The sequence below is a fragment of the Eumetopias jubatus genome, unplaced genomic scaffold (assembly GCF_037043125.1).
Source record: "Eumetopias jubatus isolate StellerSeaLion01/CBP00866 unplaced genomic scaffold, mEumJub1_p1.0 scaffold_1, whole genome shotgun sequence".
Taxonomy (NCBI): domain Eukaryota; kingdom Metazoa; phylum Chordata; class Mammalia; order Carnivora; family Otariidae; genus Eumetopias; species Eumetopias jubatus.
Genome location: NW_028274807.1, coordinates 97,278,475 through 97,299,086, shown reverse-complemented (window position 1 = coordinate 97,299,086; position 20,612 = coordinate 97,278,475).

The window sequence follows — 20,612 nt, the reverse complement described above, 5'->3', positions numbered from 1 at the left end:
CCTATTCCAGAAAAACAATTTGCCAAAATGCCACCATGTATTATAATATGGTTTGAAGAAAGAAGTACTCCAATGACAAATCTCCTACATGTATTTGTCAAGAAGTTAATGTAGGTAGCGTAAGATTAATTGATTAAAAATTTATGCAGCCCAGGACAACATAGTAGCAACTTAAAAAAAAAATGTATTTGAATTATTCTATTCTATTCTAGTGTATTCTATAATTTGAGATTAACTTTGTATGTTCATTTGTGTGTTCAACATTATTTCAACCTTTCAACAATAATCATCTATTGGAAGGTTGTAATATTGCATCATTCAGTCATAATTTTTGAAAGTTCACTGTTATATAATTTTTATAATGTGTACCTATTGATATGATTGTGTACAGGAAGGATATGAAAAGAGATACTTTTGTTGAAGCAGGCCATAGGTGGTCAGGCTCAAATCAAAGGACTATGGAGGATTTTCTCCCAGGAGGGGAGAACCCAGACAGAGGGAAATCTGTGGCCAGGGAATTTATAAGTTCAGGCCAAAAGGTAACTGTATTTCATCTATTAGACCTGAATTTAAGGCAAATTCAGTTCTTCATTGGGAACAAAAGTAGAAAAATAAGGATAAGTGCTAACCTGGAGAGTCTGATGGATTTTGTAATCAATAAGACAAGAACAGAGTCCTGGGAAAATGACTCTGGGAAAAGAAGGTACTATCAACCCACAGACAACCTTCACTCTTGTAACATGTAACATGCATTATTTTGTTTAATACACACACACACACACATATACATGTAGCATATTACTACATCCATTTTACCATTTTATAAATTAAATTCATATAAACAAAAGTTTAAGTACCATGTATAAGACCTGAAAGTAAATAGTTTCACTGAAAAAAGATTTACTGTATGTCATGTTAGATACCGTATTAGGTGCTAATTATTCTAAGGATAGTAATGCATATTCACTGCCTTTAAGAGTTTAAAGTCCATGGGGGAACACTGTCTAGAAGATATAACTACACATGGAACTAAGAAGAAAGTAGGTTCTTGAGGAGCTCAGGATAGCTAATAAATAAATCTTGATTGTTGGAATAGTCAGGAAAGGGTTCTTATAGGAAGTGATTTGAACCTGGATTTTTTGTGAAAACTACTATTACAAAATACAATACATATATCTTTTTACCCCCCAAAGTAGGATTTTTGTCAACATGGTATGGTAGATAATCTTAGCACTCACACCAATATTTGTATTCTGCTTTTTTTCCGGAAATACGGAAGAGTTATACTTCTAATTCCCCCTAAGTCGGGCATAGATATGTGGCTTTATTTAAGCAAGGAAATGTGAAAAGAAATGTGTCACATTTGGAATAAAATATTCAAAACATTTGAAAGCTGGAGTGTGATTCTCTGTGATCTATTTTCCTACTATTACAAATGAGGAATCTCATGATTCTTCAGTAGAGACAAAAGATAGTGGACCTTTGGTTAACCTGGATCCTTAGATGTGTGAAGTGGAAATGGACCTCCATCAGCCCACCTGCACATGTTGTAAGAACAAGATATAAACCTTTGTCATTGTAAGCCGCAGAACTTTTAGAGTTGGTAGATTCTTCTGCATAAACTAGCCTATTATGGCTGATTCACATGGTTTTCTCCTCTCTTTTTCCATTTCTAGTTTTTTTACAATCATATAAATAGGTACACATTAAAAAAATTATATAACAGTGAACTTTCAAAAGTTATGACTTAATGATGCAATATTACAACCTTCCCATAGATGATTATTGTTGAAAGGTTGAAATAAAATTTGGGGAAATTTTCTGGGGCACCTGGGTGGCTCAGTCGGTTAAGCATCTGCTTTCAGCTCAGGTCATGATCCCAGGGACCTGGGACTGAGCCTTATGTTCGGCTCCCTGCTCAATGGGAAGTCTGCTTCTCCCTCTGCCCCTCCCCCCCCACTTGTGGGAGCTCTCTCTCTCTCTCTCTCTCTCTCTCTCTTTGCTCTGTCTGAAATAAACAAATAAAAAAATCTCTAAATAAAATAAAATAAAATTTGTGGAAAGTTTCATTCCCCTTTCCATGTTAAATATACCCCCCCTCATTCCAGTTATTGTCTTGTTTGCTCTACTCAGATGACTATAACTTATAATCATACCAGGTTATGTTTTCACTGAACACAATATTTCAGGAATGTGGTGGCCTGCTGGAGTGTGTTATGGCTCAAATTGTGTCTCCCACAAAAGCTATGTTGGAGTGTTAAAATTTAGTACCTCAGAATGTGACCTTATTTGGAAACAAGGTCTTTACAGGGGTGGGCCTTAATCCAATATGATTGGCATCCTTATTAAAAGGGAAAATGTGAACAAAGAGATAGACATCTACAGAGGAAATACAATGTGAAGACGTAAGAGGGATGCCTTCTACAAGCCAAAGAATGCCTAAAGCTATCAGAAGCTAGGAGAGGGGCATGAAATAGTTTGTTCCTCACAGCCCTCAGAAAGAACAAGCCCTTGCTGACACCCTAGTCTAGGGTTTCTAGCCTCCAGAACTGTGAGACACTTACTTTCTGTTGTTTAAGTCATCCCGTCTGTGCTGCTTTGTTACCGCCACCCTCCCTTGGAAAGTAATATGTGTTCAGAGAAAATATCCTCAACCCTCTTGTCTGCATAATTTTCAATCTCTTAAGTTTGAGTTAGCATCTGTTTTATTTTACTATCTGTTGGAAATTCTTTTACTAACTTCTAAGTATGAAAGAAGAGAAGTTACAAATTATTACCTTGGAATTCACTTTAAATCTTAGCAATTAATGTTATGTGTAAATCATAATACAACTTTAAGCTAAAGTATTCTGTCCAAAAAAGATTATTACTGTTTTAAGAAATAATGCTATACTATGGAACTAATAAAACTTTTAAAATAAATACTGAATATGGGTTGTGAGTCAGTACATAACTCCTTTATGAATTATGTCACCAGATTACTTTACATAGGATACATTTTTTAAGGCTTGAACAGTACAAATAACTGATTTTCAATGATGCTATATATCTTTTCTATGCCTGATTAGCTGCTTACATTATTTATAGCTCTAAGTTTGTGATGGAAACATAGGTTAAGAGTCATGAATCTTTATGCCTTAGTTGACAAGGCAACTAATATATCACTAAGCCTTCCCATTCTTGTTAAACTTACCTGTAAACCAATAGTGTCAGTCCTGAATTATTTTTGATATTGATTCTATTGATGAACTGCAAAGGTTAAAATTAAAGTGTGATTTATGCTGTGATCAAGAGCATGGTGTTAGAGCACCAAGTGATCTGTGCAAATTATAACCATAAATATACTTCAGATTCTGCTTTACAGCTCTGCTATGAAGCTCTACGTTCCCTTTCTTCCTCCCTCAAGGAGATTCCTCAGGATAAGAGTGCTGATAAAAATCAGTGTCTTAGATCCTGATGACTTTGTGAACAAAGCACCTGTTTTTCCCCCACTTTGTTGCTGCATTCAGCTGGAATTTTAGGACTTTGATCGGATGAATTTCAACAATATGATCTGTGCTCTATTACTTGTAGGCAAGTATTACAGATCAGAAAATCACTCACTGTTTTTCCCGGTAGTTGAGAAGAGTTTGATATCTCTCTTAGTTAAGGGAATATGTGAGTCACTGAAAGCTTTATTTTTCCACATCTCTAGGCTCGATTTGAAGGCTAGCATATCAATTCTTTCCAGCTTATCTCGTTTAAGCAGACAAGTTTCAATGATAGCAAGATGTCAAGAGACATGTTGGCAAAGATGAATTCAAATATGAAAAATAACAATAAACCCACTGGGCCAAGATGGTAGAATATCAAAGTTTGTGTATTAAGTTGGAATTTCTATTGGATTATCTTAAATGTAAATGAGTAAATATCATCAAGCCTGAGGATGCTTGCAGCAGAAAGTCTCTGAAATCCCATTACTTCTTCCCAAATATTAGATATGACCTAATTAGCCCATGGGATTGTATTAACAGCCTAATCATTAAATCTCACCAACAGATGAAAGAAATGAGGTTCTCCCTTCAATTATCTTTTCTGCTTTTTGATCTTGAAGAAGTCAATGAGCAGCATTTCTCTTGGATTAAGTGCTTAATTTGTGTCTATTTACAGGCACTATTTGATCAAAATTTTAAGTTTAAAAAGAGTCACTCTGGATCTATTCATGTTTTGTGTATATGAAAGTGTACATGTAAATAAATTTTAATGGTTATAATAAAATCACATGATATAATGGGTCTCCTAATATGTAAGTGGTCAGTTGCTGTGTATAAAAATGATTTGAAAATGAATTATTTTCAATTTGGGGTTTAAATATATATGTAACATTAAGAATCCTTTCACAGAGTAGAGTCCTGTCAAAGTTTAACAAATTTTCGGGGCACCGGGGTGGCTCAATTGGTTGAGCAGGTGACTCTTCATTTTGGCTCAGGTCATAATCTCATGGGTCCTGGGACAAAGCTCTGTGTTAGGTTCCATGCTCAGTTGGGAGTCTGCTTGAAAGAGTCTTTCCCTCTGCTCGGCCACCCCCCCACTCTCACACACTCTCTCTCTCTCTAAAATAAATAAATCTTTAAAAAAAATTTTAAATAAAGTTTAACAAACTTTCAACAATATGAAAATACACTTTTTTCTGACAGATATTAAAATTTGTTAAATGCAAATAAATTCTGTGTGGAAATGAGTGATAAAAATATTTTTATTCTAAAATATATAGCATTTCAATGACCAATTGTTCGAATTTGTATTTAATAGGGACTTAAAAAGGAGAAAACATTCTTAGGAAGGGACACCTCATGGGACTATAGTTTTTTCTTCTAGGCCTTGAAAGGGGTAATGTATGCTTGATTTCTTGAAGTAAACAAATTTCCATTTTCCAATAAATGCATAAAACTCAATTTATGACTATATAAAAATTGTAGTATTATTCATGCAAAATTTACATTTAGGAGTTTTAACATTATTGTTTTGTGTGATAAAATATTTAAAACTAAATATTTAAAAAAATTTCCATGTTCATTTCAATTGTCAATCATTTCCCTTATATTTTCTTATAGGAATGAAGTTATATACAGACAAATAAAGTAGTTCTTTATCATTTGTTTGCTATTATATACCTTAATACATACTCATCTCAGTAACAATGGCTTACTAAGCAATGCCAATCAAACCAACAATGTGGGTTGTCAGGGCACATCCTCTCCTTTCCTGACAGAATGGACATATGTTTTCTAGATAAGTCCCATACTGCCTACCCTCTTTCCTCACTGGAAATCACTGGTCTATGAAACAGATATATTTATGTGTGTGAATATACACATATATAAGCTTTAGTGTAGGATAAAATGACTACTTTTTCAAAATGTGTTATATTTAAAATGTGTTATAATTTTTGAAGGAAAAGTTGTTTCCTTATATTACAGATATTTCAGTGAAGTTATTTAATTTTAACATTAACATTTATTAATTTTTAAATATTTCCCTAGCTGCTAGAGATATAAACATAAAAAAGACACTACCCCTTTCCTTTTATTTAAGAGATAGCATGGATTACCGAATTTTCAATTTGCTTTTCTATTTTTCCAAGTCTCTCTTACAGTCAGGTTGGGGACCATATGATTAATTTTATACAATGAGCCTTCAGCATAAGTGATATGTGCCACTTTTATTTCAAATACTTAACCATTCTTGTCAGTTCTGTGTGCTCTTTACTTCAGCTGCCAGAGTGACAAGCAGGATCATGTGCTAAGGTGATACTGAGTCATAAGATTGAAGTGGTCTGAAAACTTGAGTCACTACCTGAAAGTGAAGTGCCCTGAAGAGACTTCAGGCCCTGTGTCAAGGCACTGAAATAGTGTACTTGTTATTGCAGCATAGCTTATCATTCCATTCTAATGGATAAGATCCAAATTACTTTAATTACAAAAAACAGAAACCCAAATGGAATTAACATAAGCAAAATACATGAAAAGTATTGTAATGATACTGAGTTACCTCATCTGAATGGTGTATCATCTCAATTAGTAAATGTAAGGAAACAGACAGACTTACAGAGAACTGGAAACAGTATTTTAGACACCTCTAGGAAGAGTTTGATCTCTAATCTCTGCTACACCCTATAGTGATACTATTCATTTCCTGGCCAACGGGCTATCTTCACATGGAAGTAAATATGGTTCTGGGACCTCCAAAATCCTAAACATGCAGTGTCTGTCACTGAAATATTCTCCTTTCCTTAGCAAAAAAAAAAAAAAAAATATATATATATATATATATATATATACACACATACACATATATATATCCAAAAAAGACACCGTTTTGGTTACTTTTGTTCAGTTGAACATGCTGAGACAAATCAATTTGAATCACTTGAGTGGAGTTCAGTTTGAGTCACAAAACAAACTTTGATAAGGAAGTTATGGCAGTTATATGGACTATGATGGTTCACATTTGAATTCCTTGTTTGAAGTGATAAGGTGGAGCTTCACCAAGAAAAAAATAGTTATGTCTAGGAGTAGGAGTGGTTGGTATTTTTAAAATGTGTATAATTGAATAAATAATTTTAAATTTATCAAAATCTAATTTATATGGTTTGTCCATTCTACAAATATTTATGGAGATTCTATTATATGCTAGATACTGTTGTGGGTATTGAGCATAAAGTAATACACAAAACAAATAAGGTCTATTCCTTCATTGTGTTTACTTTTTTTAAAGATTTATTTATTTATTTGAGAGAGACCATGCGAGTGGGGGAGGAGGAGCAGAGGGACAGAAGTAGACTTCCTGCTGAGTGAGGAGCCCCACCCTGGGCCCAGTCTCAGGACCCTGAGATCATGACCTGAGCTGAAACCGAGTCTGAAACTTAACTGACTGAGCCACCCAAGGGCCCCTCCCTCATTGTGTTTATATTCCAAATTCTTGTCTTGAATTTTCCTTTGGAATTAAATACGAAGGAAAAAAGAATAATCAAGATATGGTCAGTTCCCATGGTACTGAAAATAATCTTTAGATAATTAATATTTAAATAAAACTATTATGTAAATGAAAGTAAGTGTGCTCTATCAAATATCTGTGCTTCTAAGCATTAAGAAAAAGAACCAGGCAAATAATCCAAGCATTGAGAATAAGTGAAAGTGTGAGGGTTAAGATGTAACATAGCTTCTCAATGTATAGTAATTTTAGTACATTTATAAGTTAGGTTTCTGTCAGGAAAGCAGAGTTACTATGAGTAAGATGAGTACTGGTGATGTATTATGACAGTTGTACCTTACACAGATGTGGGAAGACCTGGTGAAGGACATGTAGGAGGGTCAGGAAAAGTTAACAACTACCTGACTGAAGCACTGGAGTTGGTAGACAGGTAAGACTCTCAGGGAAATCAGAGACAGTTGTTTCTTGCCCCTCTAGGGAATCTACAAAAGGGAGCTTGTAGAAAGATCTATGGGAAGCTGTTGGCTCTGTATACCTACTGCCTCTGTGGATCTGCATTCAAGTGCCCAGCGATAAACCTGGGGACACTGTTGTAGAACAGATTCAATAATTGAAAAGACAATAATTGGAAATACATGAAATAGTGTGACCTGCCAGGTACTTCTGTGGGTCTGTCACCATATCTGGTTATGATAACCTTCCAATAATAATGGCTGTTACTTCATTTCACCATCAGAATCTTCTGTGTTTACTTTGGTCAATATATAACTCAGAACATACAGGGAAACAGATTTTGGGAAACACTGTTCTTGGTTGTGTCTGTTAATATATAAAAATAAGACAGAGTAAGGAATTAGAGTAGTATTAGATTTCCCATAATAGCAATTAGTGGAAAATACCTGATTAAATAAAATATAGTACATTGAAGTGTCTCCAAAATGTCCTCCATTTTATTGAGAACTGTAATTTCCTTTTATTTAAAAATGGATTAAACTGAACTTCAAATGTATATAAAATGTTTACATAAAATAGTTCAAATAATATTTGTATATTTAATCCTGTTATTGAGGTTTCATTATTGAACATCTGAGTAAGTTATGTGTTACTGACACTTTGGAATCATCGATGTATCTGGGATTTCCCTTCTGACTGCTCATTTAGGAAATTACTTTAGGCAGAGCACATCTTAGGCTTAGATATCAGAAATCTGAATCATATTTGTTTAAATACAAAGGAGGGTTATTAATTTACAAGATGAAGAGTTCAAAAGGAAGCCTTCAGGTACAGATAGATAAAAGTACCTACATGTATCAGAAGGCTGCTTTTCTCTTTCGGTGCTCCAACGTTCTCTGGGTTGGTTTCATTATTAGCCAACCTCTATTCATATGATAGACTAAATAAATTGGTCAAGAGCTCTTCAAACATTTCATTCTAACATCAACCACTTGGAGTATCTTTCTCCCCATGGTTCAAATGAAACTTTAAGTGATGGTGCTCATTAGCTTACCTTGCCGTATTCCAATCTCCAAAACAATCACTGTGGATGGGGATGCAGTAATTATTAGCCTGGCCTAAATCATATGCCCATTTCTACAGAGGTAGGAAAGATTCATTCACATGCAAGCATCTTAAATGGATTACTAAAAAGAAATAGAGCTGATATTGCTAGAACTAAGAGGAATGGATTGTGGAAAGACGTTATGGGTTGAATTTTTTCCCTTCCAAAATTAATGCATTGAAGTCCTGAGAATGTGTCTTTATTTGGGAATAGAATCATTGCAGATGTGAATAAAGTTAAGATGAGATAATTAGGTTGGGCATTAATCTATTATGACTGGAGTTCATATATTTTTTTTAATTACTTTATTTATTTGAGAGAGAAAGCATGAGCAAGGGGAGGGGCAGAGGGAGAGGGACAAGCAGACTCCTCACTGAGCAGGAGCCCAACACAGGGCTCGATCCCACGACCCTGGGATCATGACCTGAGCCGAAGGCAGACTCTTAACTGACCAAGCCACCCAGGCACCACTGGATTGGAGTACTTTTAAAAAGAGAAAATTATGACATGAAGATATTGATACAAGAGGAGTATCATGTGATGATAAACTTACAGAGTAGGCTGATTCTTCTACAGGCTAAGCCAAGGAGTGCCAAAGATTCCTGGAAAACCACAAAAAGCCAGGTGAGAGGCATGGAACAGATTATCTTTCATAGGTCTTGGAAGGAACCAACTACTGCTTACAACTTTATCTTCAATTTCTGGCTTCCATGTCTTTGAGACAATAAATTTCTGTTGTTTAAGCCATCCAATTGGTCATACTTTGTTACGGCAGCCCTAGCAAACTAATACAGAAGGCAAAACCAATAATGGTCGGTTACATAGCTATTCTAGATGAGCATTCTTAGATATATGCTGGTATTTACCATGATATGCCAAGAGTCTAAGACCTTTTTTAGGCATTTTTTTAACTTTTAAATTCCAAATTGAGATACTAAAAGTTCAAATCTATTTTCCTGGTAGCCTACAACTGTTGATCCCCATCGATAGAAGTCTTTGTGTCTTATTGATATTATCATGCCCCCCAGAGTGTAATAGAATTCCTTGCATGACAAAATAGGTGTTAAGTAAGTATTTATTGGTTTAAAGAACTATAATTATAGTATTTACAGTAAGAATCTACTAACATTAGATTTAGTGCAATGTATTAGGCACTGGATTAGTTACTATCATGGAAAGAAGCAAAGGACACAAAACTTTACTTTGAGAAGTATATTAGTTTCCTACTGCTGTTACAACAAATTACTACAAATCTAGTGACTTTAAAACTATATAAATTTATTTTACATTATAATTCTTTAAGTTAGAAATCTAACATGGGTCTCAATTGGCTAAGTTCAAGGTATTGGCAGAGCTGCATTCCTTTCTGGAGGATCCAGGGAAGGTCCATTTCCTTGTTTTTTCCAGCTTCTAGTAGTTACCCACATTCCTTGCTTCATCTTGAGCCGCCTTTCTCCATTTTCAAAACAAGCAAAGTTGCATCCCTGATCATTCTTCCCTAGTCATATTACCCTCTGACTCTGTTCTGCCTTCCTTTCCACATTTTAAGAACCCTTATGATTATACTTGGTTCGCTTGGATAATCCAGGATAATTTCTCAATTTTAAGGTCATCTGATTCACAACTTTAATTCCATCTGTAGCTTAACTGCCCTTTTCCATATAAGATAGTAGTCTTCACTGATCCAATGGATTAGAATATGGACATCTTTGAGTGGCCTTTATTCTACCTCCCACAAGAAGCTCACAGTCATTTTCTTGGGGTGGTATGGGAAAAGGGAGAAAGTGGAGATAAATTTATTTAAGACTTCCAGTGGAATGGTATATAGTTTTTTCCCTCTTAACTGATATAATGGATACTTAACTGAGATAGTGTGTCATAGCAGTGACTTAATTTTTCCCTTTCCCTTTAGAAGTTGTTATTACAAGACAATTAAACATTTGTGTCATCGCTTTTATACAAGGCAATGTATTCAAAATTTTCAGCACTGTCTTACTTTTTAAAGTTATTGATTAATTCTGATACTTTCAGACCATTTTTAAAAGTCATTTTGAATTCTACTCACATCCTGTAAAGTGTTAACTCCAATTCAGTATGGTATTAATACAAAGCTTAATGGTGATCTATGTTCAGGAATATGTATTTTTAGTGTTCCAAAGGTAGGCAAAATCGACCAAAATATTTTCCTAATCCAAAAGAGTACTAAACTATGCAGAGTTAATTAGATGAGAGATGACAGAGAATAAAATATGGCCCACAGACAGTAGGGAAGACAGAAACAAAATCTTTTACTTATTTTTTTCTCCAGCATCTTTAGCAATTCAGAAAATCTGCAACTACAAAATGCCCAATGGACAGTAAGACACAGTGTTATAGTTCTTTTGCCCTCAAAGCTGAAGTTATAATGAGAAACCACACTATAGGACTTTGCAGAATCAGGGTGACCTGAAGTGCAAAATTATATAATTCCTAAATCTTCTGGTTAGAAGCCTTTTTAAAAGAGTCTAATCCTTGAGAGGTGAATAGTCAGGGTTTTCTATAAATAAATGCATTGCTATCAAGGGGTTCAAAACTAATCACAGACTCCAAAGAGTTAGAGAAGATGAATTTTGATCTAAAGTTATGGTGAAGACTATGAGCCATTGCTTAAGACTTTGTCCATGCTTCATTCCTATTATGATGTATATTAGATCTTACTGCTTAGATTTATTATATGTAAGGAAAAAAAATCTTCTTTGAAGACATTTTGGGCTAATTTCTTACTCTATATAGAGATTTTTTTTTCCTTAAATTCCATAATCTGATTTCTGAGCTAAAAGAAATCAATATATTCAGGTTAAAAGAGAAAAGAGCCAGTTCAACCTTTCACTTACTCTCTGAACTAAAGCTTCAGAAAACATTTTGTAAATCATAACCCTTCCACACTTTTCACACCTTATAATATCAACCTTTTATAATTCAACAGAGGTAGCTTGACTGGTGTTTATAGCTCCCTAATAATTAGGACAGCAGGATAGATTGCTTTGCCTTTATAAGACTTTCTGGGGCTTCTTAGGGTCATGTGGAAATATTGCATTTTCTCTGTGCTATTTTTTTTTTCTTTTTACTTTTTTGGGGGGGAGGTCAGTGGGCAGAAGCTGAGTATTCACCACTGCAATGGCAGTGATGTGAACAATTCTATTCTCTGAACTTTGCCTCAGAGTCTCTATATAGATTTAGACTATAAAGTTTTTATGGGTGACAAGGACAGAGGTCATGGAGAGGAGGAATTATGATTCAATTTAGTTCCACTGATTCCCATTGATATAAAACTTCAACCAACCAATTTAATCACAATAACTGGATTTTTCTGGTTTTCACTGAATTCAAGTCCACTGCTATAGCTTTGACATGTTAATAGCTGGCAATCAAAAGATGTTCAAAGATTAATAGATTGATTTAAATTTGTTGGATGAATCTGAGGAGGAAAGAACAGATCTGGCTACATATTTGGGGTCTGGAAATACAATACATATTATTCACATATATTGAATACTTAATTTCCCACAGCTCCAAGAAAATAAAAATGGTAAGTTCTAGTCTTTACACTCTACTCATTTCTATTTTAAAAAGTGTAGAATGTGGCTAAAAGTAGAATAATAACTTCTTAAATAAGGACTGAACTTTGTCAAATAAGGGTTTCAGAGTACTTCTTAAAATATATGTTATAACACACGGAAGAAACATACATAATATGCTATAAAACCTCACTAAAATATTGTGAATGTTGCATCAAATTCCAAAACATCTAGTGTTGGCTCTGATGTCCCTTTACTATCAGAATGACTTATCTAAAGGACTCACTGGTCTTTAGTGTGTGCTTTTTAACATGGATTTCTTCATGTAACAATATCTATTAAATAGCTATTATGTAAACTTTGGAGGAACAAAGATAAAAAAAAAAGACATGGTTCTATTAGTCAGTAGCTCCACGTGTAAAGAAGGAGGGAATGTGTGTAGATGTAATTTCAGTACAAAGTATACATTTGATAAGTGTTACAAATGTATATATGCACATAGGGAATAATGAAGAGTGACTAAATTTGTCTGAGGCCCATAGCAACACAGAGTGGATTTAAGTCTGGCAGAGATTTTATATTGTATCTTGTTGAAGTATATGAGCATAGAAAGGGGGAAAAGATACCAGGTAAAAATAAAAGTGTATTCATTAGAGTCTAATCAGGAGACAGAAACCACATTGGTTAATCTGAACAGGAAAATAGAAAGAATTGTTAACCACTAAATGTAGCTAAAAGAGGAAAAAGAGAACTCAAAAGCATAAAAAATAGCAAATACAGAAAGCAGCTACTACCTGTAAGACTGAGGGAGAATACCTTTGCAAGGGAGGAATAAATTTGAAAAAGTGCACCACCCTGACTTCCTAACCCAACCCCAGGATGAGAGTCAGACCTCACTGGAGAGCATGAAAAAGCAACTTGCTAATGGTGAAGAACAATGCCAGAAGGTAGGGGCTCAAGTTGGTTTGGGGAGCAGCCTCGTATGAGGCTAAGAAACCTGCTAGAGCATGAGGGTAGACCAGAGCTGGTCCACAAGAACCAGGGCCGTGTGGCTGAGATGTTCGCTGGCCACCTGCCAGCAGGAGTTAATCCACAAAATGGAAAGTGAGTGTCGCTGGACCTCTGGCAGCTGTTGGCAGCTGTGCTGAAGGAGCAAGGCGGAATATACCTTGGACCCATTTTCTTGCTATGGCCTTGCACTGGCTTTCCTGCATCCTTTATTGACAAAGCCTTACATTGCACCAACTTGCCAAGGAAAAATTGAGTCAAGTGTCACAAAGTAGGGTAAACACAAGTGGACTGGAGCTGAGAAACAATATGACTTGTGGGATGTTGGTTTCAGATGAGCATGAAAAAACATGTAGAACTTGGAAAACATCAAACAGTTAAGCCTGGCTTGGAGAGAGCAACTTTGATAAGATGTATAGAGGGGCTGGGATAGTTGAAGCCAGATAGTCAAAGAACTATAAAACAATTCTGATCTTAAGGACAGTGATTAGGTGAGACTTGTTCTTCTGAAAGCGCTCATCATGGAGGATGAACAAAATGATTTTAAGGCTTTAAGGAATGAATCTCACCTTGAAAATGTAGTAGAATCACCTGGGAAGACATAAAATATCACAGGATTCTGTGTTCATCCTATCTCTCCTGTATCAAAATCTATAGGGTAGCACTCTTAAACCGGGAGATTCTAATGCTGATTGAACTAAGTTTTTCAACCATAGTGAAGAGATGACAATGATCTAAATCAAGGCAGCAGTAGTGAAGTTAGAATTGGAAAAACTTAATCCTGTAAAATTGTATAATTTAAATGACTTTTTTCCCCATAAGCAACTTTGTATATGAAATATATGTAGAGTTGCCTCAAGGCAAAATTTCATCTTCTGTATCCTTCCTCTTTGATGCTCTGTCAACAAATAATTCAAATTCTCACCTATCAAAATCTGTCAGGAAACGTTCTCATGTCAATCACTTGTATGTTAGTGTGAATTTAAACCAAAGCGTTTCTTTTTCCTAGATGTATTTGAATTTTGTCTCTGCCCTGGCACTACAGAATATACAACATTGTTATGAAAGGAATTCAAGTAACAGGGGGATTAGGAGAGCCAGGTAGCCCCTCTGATACCTTAAATTACACAAAGAAATGATTGTTTAATCTGGCAACATTTAAGGCTGTTTTAAGTATTATCAAAAAAATACTAATGCTCAGAACCCAAATTTTCATGATCCTGAATTAACAAGTCATCTTGTATAGGTGCATAGGCAGACAGACAGATAGACAGATAAATAGATGAACAGAGAGATCATCTTTTTCACTTTATTAGATCCATTTCGTTTGTCATTTTCTCTCTGGTAAGGTGTATATAAAAGAGACAGGGTACTTTAATATACCTTATGTACCTGGATATTTGGTCATGCTGAAGCTGTTCTCCTGTGTTTAAAGAACCAGAAAATAAAGATCCTAAAGGAAGACCAGTAGCTCATTTAATGATTATACTTAGCAAAGTTTGAGGATCTTGAAGCAGAGACTATGATATCTAAAGAATTTTTAAGTACCCTGGTAGAATAATTAACAAATCATTACTGAAACAAAACTCATATGACATTTCCTGATATTTAATTATTTTAAGGTCTAAAATAATGTGGTGCATTATGTTGACAATTAAAAAATATATTTGGAAAGGTTGCATGCTTCAGTGCAATTTATTTTAGTGTCTGAAAAATTAGTTTAATCAAAAAATGTTTCCTCCCCTTAAAATGGCCAGTGCTAGCAATTAAAATGAAAATAAAAGTCCACTTGGTTTATTTCTATGTGAAACATATTGAGCAGATCTGCTCTAGAAATTGAAAGGCTTTCAAATCTGCAGTAAATGTACTGCACTCTTGATACCACTTTATGTATTGCTCATTGGAAAATATCTCACAAGGTTTGGAAGTGTGGTTAATTAAAACAGAGACAAAGAGAAAAAGCAACTGCTCTCAAGTTGTTGTCTGGAGTTCCCAAACAGTTTCTGACTCACTCCATTAGCAAAACTGTCACAACAGAGCACTTCATTGGTAATATGCGGAACAGCATTCGAGGACCACCCGACAGGGTGAACCAAGGCAGCTTATTACAGCTTACATCTTGACTGGTTGTTAAAGTCACATCAAACCCAAATATAATTCTATCGCAGACCCATTTGTAATCATTTAAATTGTTTTCCCCTTTAGCTTGATCCACAAAGGGTCCAAATAATGTGCAGATATTAGGGGAAGGTGACAATGAGTGTTTAATATTTCAATGAATTCTTTGAGCTTTTCTGCTGCATCATCTTTTCAAGTCTCCAGTTCAGGAAGCCTAGATATGGTCGATGTTGATGAAAAAGAATAAGTAAAGTTTACCACCATAGTAGGTAATCTGCTTTAGATAAATAAAGGGGAATTTTGAAATTTGGTGGAAGGGAAACAAGATTAGTATTTGAGAAGTGAAGAAACATTTTGAAGATAATATTTAGTTAACCAAGAATTCAGCTCAAATGATCACAAAAGGCATCTAGTCAACACAAGAATGAGTGTGGAAAGAACTGAATGCCATTGTGCAAAGGGCTGAAGGCACACACCATTAGTGAAGATACAGGGCTTACTGGGAAAAAAATATAGACAGGCATCTAGTCAAGTAAACATAATCCTCACTCCTAACCCTCATTATCCGACAGCTTAGGACAGACATATGTGGTCAGCATTCATCATGTCCATCACAGAGTGCCATATAGACAGTGTCCCTGTTTCTGTAATACTCTACCTACTTACTGGGTCAGGGGGCAGACTGCATCCATAAATCTATAAATTGCTGGCCAGAGAAGTGGATGTGTTATAAAGGGGGAAGCTCTGGAGTTCGCTGTCACAAATCAACTTGTTCTTCTGTAGACATCGTCTAGACCTGCTGTGCTAAATAGCGGAGACAATTAGTCCCCAGACTTACAGTGACTTTCTTCAAGAAACTAACTGTACTCTTCCTTTTTTCCTTTGCTGTATGTTTATTATATCACTGCTTACTTCCATCATGTTAATTTTTGCACTGGATAAGTTTATGCCAGAATCAATGTGGGGTTTTTATGCCCAATATATGCAAAGTTTTGCAGCAGGCTCTGCCTCCCACTGTCATCCTTTCTCACTTTCTTTTTTTTTTTTTTCACAAGGAGATGTATTAATTACCTGTCATTCCAGAAGCTGGAAAGACTGCTCTGGTGCTAATTTATCTTTGAATCAAGTGAACATGGCAAATAAATTGATTTTACAGAATCATTCTGTTCACTAGGTCTCTTCAGCAGCATTCAAAGAACTAGAATTTAGAAGTTTGGATGGCCAGTCCTTCACATGTATTTTTAAGCGCTACGTATTTGGATTATCCTCGAAACAAACATTTCCTTATTCATTCCAGTTCTTTTCTCTGTTTCTGTCTCTCATTACATATTTGAGTTTTATATATATTACATATATATGTATATATGTAAACACCTTGTAGTATTAAATCAGATAAAAAAATAGAATCTGGTTAGAGTTTCTATAGTGTTGAACTATATAAAAATACATTTTCTGGCAGGTAAATATAATATTGTTGATATACCTTGAAGAGAAAAAGAAAAAGGAAAATAACCTTGTGTAATGTTATTTTAAAATCATCACATTGTTAAAGTGCTCATAACACTTAAGAGTATATGTTCTATAGGAAGTGTGAAATACTGTGATGATGCTATGTTCTATAACTTAAATTTTATATTATTTTGGGGAACATGTCTAGAAAAATAAATTTTGAAGTATTTTATGGTTTTGATTAGTGGTTTTATTGATTTCCAGCTTACCATTCTATGCAAAATTCAATATTAACTCAATTATCTTTGGTCATTACCTAGGGATCAATTTTAAGAACCCTCTTATTCCCACTATTAAATAAAAGCAGCACTAATGATATTCTGTCAGCTTTAAATTGACTGATTTATCACATCATTACACAGCCATTCTGCATCTGCACTTTGTTTGTGGAATAATACAGCTTGAAAATAACAAATCACTATGCTCTCTACTATTAAAATTGTTAGTAGAAAGGCAACTCACACACCAAAAACAAATGATACTGCAATTTTTAGGTGCATTTGACTTATATATTAGCTATGTGTCAGTCACACTTCTAGTCATTTACAACTGCTCCATTTCTAAGATTTCACATTCTCTGTCCTCATTCCTTTTGACTACCTGCTCTGCTTTGACTATATGACAGATATACCTCTGAAATCAATCTACCTATATAAAATATCTTGTTCTGGTTGGTTCTAACCATTGACCTTATAAAAATGGATTTTATAATCACAGCTTATAAGTTGATAGTGGTTATTTATTTAGGATGTTGATGGTCAGAACAACGCAAATTCCATAAAAGTTGAGAAATTTTGACTGGTGAACTCCTAAACTTCTGACTCATGGGTTTTTAGTAAAAATTAAACAAAAATATCAAACAATTATCTATTGTAGATTCAGAGAGACACTACTTTCACTTCCTTTTAGTTTCCCAGTTTTGGAGATATATATATATATATATATATATATATATATATATAGAGAGAGAGAGAGAGAGAGAGAGAGAGAGAGAGAGAGGATTCCAGGGAAAAATGTAATACAAAATTGTGGAGTTTTTCTCTTTAAATGACAAAATTATTATATCAACCATATGATTGTTTTTGGTTTTAGACCATGGCTGGAAGTATCCTAAGTATTCCATTTACCAAATCAAACTTAGATTTGGTTACATTTTGGAGACAATTACCTGTATTTTTTAATAATTAAAAATGGAAAAGAATATCCTAAAAACTTGAATTAAAAAAGAATACTGAAAAATTCAGTCATTTCACTATGGTAAATTAGCTTCATTAATTTTAAAAAAAGAATTGAATCTAGTTAGCATCCTATTCTAAATGATTTGCTCAACTTAACTGGAACAATTTCCAATTGATTTTAAGAAACCAACTGGGAATTGTTGAGTAGCTTTTAAAAATATTATGCTTTTAAGAATTCATCAATGTTAATTGTTGTTATTTAAAACATTAGTCTCAGGCTACTACTTTAATTACTAAGTATGGAATATTCTAATGGAAGCATTTACTCTTTATTTTATTAAATTTTCTCATTATCTTTTAGACATCACCCTGAGTATTTAAACATTACCTGAAAAAAATACACATTATATAAACTTGTTGTTATGGCAACAATACTAGCTGAAGTAAATTGTTCAGAGTGTACTCACATCTTCAAGTATCAGGTAGTTCTCAACCACATTTGTTAAAATGTATCTATTTCTAGCTTTTGTTCAAAAGGAATTCTAATAAAGACAAGTTCCTATAGCAAGTATAGTTTTATATGTGTATATATATATATACACATATAAAACTGTGCATATATATGCATATGTGTGTATATACATATATTTATAATTAACATCATTAATATTAATATAATTAACTTTATTGATGGACAGTATTTATAGTTGTGCTAAAAAAAAAAACTGTGAACTTAAAGACAGGGTATGTATTTTCTAGTATTCCATAGATTTGGAATTTGTTCTTTCAATTCATATAATCATGACACTTACCATATAATAGAGACCATCATTATAATATCACCAGTTGCTAAGAAACTACATAAATCAAATTTTGTAAATACTAATAAACATCAATATAGCTTGAGAGGAAGATAAGAGTTGTTAATCACATTAGAAAAAAATGTCAGGGAGCCTGGGTGTCTCATTCAGTTAAATGTTCAACTCTTGATTTCTGCTCAGGTCATGATCTCAGGGTTATGAGATCAAGCCTTGTGTTGGGCTTTGCACTGGGTGTGGAGTCTGTTTGTCATTCTTTCTCTTCATCTCCCTCTGCACCACCCCCACCCCCCTCACTCTCCCTCTCTCAAAAAAAAAAAAGAAAGAAAAGAAAGAAAAGAAAAGAAAAGAAAACAACATCAAAATGCATGACTCTTGCCCTATCTCCAAGAAAATAGAATAGAATATACACAACGTTCCTTAAAATATCTCTGTGAGTCAATAAGGCTATATGTTAACCTGAAATAAATGATATCCTTATTGACACTTAGATTCAAAGCATAAGCAGGCCATAGAAATTATTCTAACAGCAAATAGTTTTAGTCTTACACATTTTTAATTTTCTTTGTTTCAGTCTTACTCGGTACCATTAAATTCGTCTCACTCATTCTCTTCTGCCCCACTGTCTACACATGAACACTCTACTCTTGCCTGTTGAACAACAATTTGAGTGTACTCTCCAACCTGAGGCTCCATCATGTCTCTTCCTTTAAGACAGAAGGCTATATAGATGATTACTTTTTTCCTTTTCCTTTTTCATCCCATTTATAATCATCAGCAGTCCCAAACATCTCAGAATGAGACCAGTTAGAAAGCTCAGCCACTGCATGTTTTCGGACTTTTTTCTTTTTGTCAAGGGATATGGAAAATAGCACATTTCCTTAATGTGGACTACTGATATTGTACTGGGGATTAAGAAAAAAGATAGGCTCGGGGCGCCTGGGTGGCTCAGTCGTTAAGCGTCTGCCTTCAGCTCAGGTGATGATCCCAAGGATCCTGCGATCGAGTCCCGCATCGGGCTCCCCGCTCAGCGGGAAGACGGCTTCTCCCTCTCCCACTCCTCCTGCTTGTGTTCCCTCTCTCGCTGTCTCTCTCTCTGTTGAAAAATAAATAAAATCTTAAAAAAAGAAAAAAGGCTCACAATTTGTTTATGTGTACTCATAAACTCATGTTTGCATGAGTGTCTATATTCATGTATGTCCTTTGTATCTTGAGCTTTTGGGGAAAAGTGGGTTGAGAAGCAGCTATACAGGATACTGGCAGGAGGAGTTTGTCTTTATTTGATATATATTTTTGATATAAATTGGAGGTTTAGTTGGAAGAAATAAGTGAAACTGAAAGTATCCAAGAATACCACTCTTTGGAGGACTAAAGAACAATCTGAGTGATTAATTCTTTGTAACTTTTAATTTTATTATATTGAATGATATATTCTTGATATGTTTCCTCCAGATGTAGAAACTAGATAATAGTCTAAACACCTGTATCTTCTAAAATTTGAGTACTATTTTATTTATGTAAAGACAATTATCTAGCAATTTTCATTCTCCATCACATTTCAAAAATCGAGAATTGATTTAAAAATACAAGTATAAATTAAATGTCATAAAATTTATTCAACAAAATTTATGCATAGTACTTGGACGGAATCCTTCAGATTCCCAATAACACAGAATTTGATTTTATAAACTAAGATATTGAAATAAGAATCATAAAAAGAGGGAGGAGGGGGAAATGGGGGTGAGTAGAAGTGGGGGTGGAGGAAGGAAGAAGAAAGCCAGAACCATTAACAAAGGAACAAATTTCCCAACAGAGTTCTGAAAATTTTGAGGAAATCAATGTTTAAAAAGTAGGTGTCATGATTTATATTTAATAATCTGTTGCAAAGAAGACA